At 55.8% G+C, this 2979-nt stretch overlaps 1 pseudogene; it reads left to right on the top strand.

The window, feature by feature from the left end:
- The first annotated feature begins 2114 nt into the window (after window positions 1–2114).
- On the top strand, window positions 2115–2612 carry LOC106001268 (annotated as a pseudogene).
- Window positions 2613–2979: the final 367 nt, after the last annotated feature.

Raw genomic sequence — 2979 nt, 5'->3', positions numbered from 1 at the left:
CAGAGACTCCGGGCTTCCTGCTGAGCACAGACTGGGCCCGGCTGTGGGAGCGGTGACCGCAGACTCCGGAGCCCGCGCTGACAGGACCGGCCTCCGTCCTCCGCCCAGGCCGCGCTCACAGACCCGGGTGGGCCCCGTGCGCGCGCAGCAGGTCCCGGCTGACGTCACTCACCCGCGCTCTCCTCCCTTCACGAGTGCGCAGCCGCACTGGGCTGCGCGTGCGCCATGGGCTCCCCTCAGTCTGGCGCGTCTCCCAGCGGTGCCCGTGGCTGGTCGTCGGGAGGCGGTGGGCGGCCCCGGGCGGCGAGCACGGCCGCCGAGTCCTCCTGCGGCCATGCAGGGGAAGGACGGGGAGGACGGCGGACGGGCGATGGCGGCGAGCGCGCTCTGCCGGTGGAGCTGCGCAGGTGTACGTGTGGGACTCGGAGGGATTGTGGCTGCAGGTGCCCACAGATGTGGTTCTCCTTGTCCCTGTGAGCTGTCCAGGTGTGGAAGAGTCAGGATCGGCCTGTGAACCTTGAGGTCCCGTTGCTCACTGCTGGCCTCCAGCTGCATCAGGACCAGCAGTGCCTCTGGCGTCAGCTTCACTGACTCATGAGGAGGGGCTGCACTGGACAGGAGACACGGTGACACTGAAGTCACCTCCACAGTCACACGTGCACCTGAGACAGACAGCAGAGCCCCATCCTCCACACCGCAGAGCTCTGCTGTCCACCTGGGGAGGATGTCCACTTCAGACACCTGCAGGAACGCTGGCCTCCAGCAGGGGGCGCTGGGGACACACTGGGCTGGGCAGGGCCTGCTGTGCATGCTCAGATGACCTGGGCTGTCCTGTGCCATTGAAACATGTGTCCTGTTAACACCTGCTCAGAGAGGAGCCAGGGCCAGAGGATCTTGTGACCCCAGCTGTGGGGAGCCTGCGATCTCAACAGTACAGACTCAAGCCAGCTTGGGAAGAAATCCCAGCACAGACGACTCACCCCAAGGCAGAGAGGAAGCTGCTGCTCAAGGGATAGAGCACCAGACGTGAGCACCAAAGCTCCAGGACAGCACCCAGGCCCCGGGGACAACCTAACACTGTACACAGAGAAAGAAATGGACAACAAATGCACTGTATGCATGAATTAGAGTAGAATCATGGAACCATTAATGGGGGAAAAGAGAAGACGGAGAGATCAGAAAGGTCACTGTGATGAAGGCAAAATGTAGGAATATATGAAGATATTGTGACAAACCTTGTTATGTGATCACTACTCACTAGTAAACATTAGTAACCAGAGTCCCAAGCACGGCTCAAGGGCAGACATACTGGCTGGTGAAAAGTAGCTCCTCTGTTCAATTAGTCCAGGAAAACAGGATGTGTTCCCACCGCTTACTTTTCTTTTTTGGGTCAACTTCATTCTGAGGACACAGGACCTTGACCAGGAGCTCAGGTGAAGCTCAGGTTTGGAGTTCTGGTCTCTGAAAAGGAGACACAGCTTTCTCCCTGATTATCCCCCAGCACCTGTGACCGGCCTCTGCTCCCTGCATGTGCCATCAGTCCCAACATGGAGGCCCTGGGGTCACACACAAGTGACACAGAGGAAGGAGGAAAGGGAGGTACCACACACCGTGGATTAAATGCTGCTGGCGAAACTGAAGGAAGCTTAGCATGCTTCTCAGGACGCTGTCCTTACATAGACAGCACAGATTCATTTGAAACTATAGTGGACACTCCTGGCCATCGGGAAATGGTGGATGTTCTCAAGAAGGAGATGATGTCATTGGATCCACTCCTGCTCTAAACTCCTCCACTCATGACTTGTGGAAAGCCATCCGTGGGCCAGGGGGGCTGTCGGTCCTGGGTGGTGGTGGTTCTGGGCTGACTGGGTCCCACCATCCCAGTTCATAGATCTGACATCAGGCAGGAGACAGGGAACTCATGAGAACACTGTGATCTTCCACCCACCACAGAGGCCATTTGCACTTCTGCTGAGATGGGATCTGTGCCTGGGTCTAAGGAGTCAGGATGTCCATGGGTAGATTAGCCCAGCAGTGCTTAAGGGCAGGGCCATATGCAAATCTCCCAGGCCCACAGAGTAGAAAGACCAGGCTCCTCTGACACATACCTCCAGTCTCCAGAGCCACTCAGTCCACATCCTCACAGCATGGAGTGGATGTGGAGGCTCCTTCTCCTGCTGACAGTGGCCCTAGGTGAGGACCCCAGGCCAGGGCTGCCGAGGACTCTGAGGAGCTCCCGGCCCTAACTCCAGTGTTTCCTCCACAGGTACCTACTCCCAGGTGCAGCTGGTGCAGTCTGGGCCTGAGCTGAAGAAGCCTGGAGAAGCCATGAAGGTCTCCTGCAAAGCTTCTGGATACACCTTCACTAGCTACAGTATTAATTGAATGTGGCAGGAGCCAAGAGGTGGCCTGCAGTGGATGGGGTGGATCAACACTTACACTGGAAATACAAATATGCTGAGGGCTTCAAAGGAGGATTTGTCTTCTCCCTGGAGACCTCTGTCAGCACAGCACATCTGCAGATCAGCAGCCTGAAGGCCGAGGACACGGCCGTGTACTACTGTGCAAGACACAGTGAGGAAACCACATCCAGAAGGTGTCAGCAACTCTGAGAGAAGCTGCTCCTGCTCACCAGACAGCAGCACTAGCTGCACACAGCCTGTGATGGAGGTTGTGATTTAGAGCTGAGAAAGGTAGAAAAGGGAATTTTGCTCATCTGCAAAATATTTTCACCATTATGTTGACAAGTCCTGAAATGGGAGAGAAATTGATTGTAGCAGGGACTAATTTGTTTAGTAAATATTGCTCTCTTAAAAGCTCTCAGCATAAAGACACTGAAGGAGCTGGGATAGCTGACTCCATCACTTGTAGACCAAGAAGAGGGCAGATCAGACCGCTCACTATGGAGACAGTACAGGGCTTCCTCATGTACAGTAGAGATCACACAGATTAGACCACTCACTATGGAGATAGAACAGT

The sequence above is a fragment of the Dipodomys ordii genome, unplaced genomic scaffold (assembly GCF_000151885.1).
Source record: "Dipodomys ordii isolate 6190 unplaced genomic scaffold, Dord_2.0 Scaffold281, whole genome shotgun sequence".
Classification (NCBI taxonomy): Eukaryota; Metazoa; Chordata; class Mammalia; order Rodentia; family Heteromyidae; genus Dipodomys; species Dipodomys ordii.
Note: the sequence above shows the minus strand (reverse complement) of the source record. Positions and strands in the feature narration are given on the sequence as shown.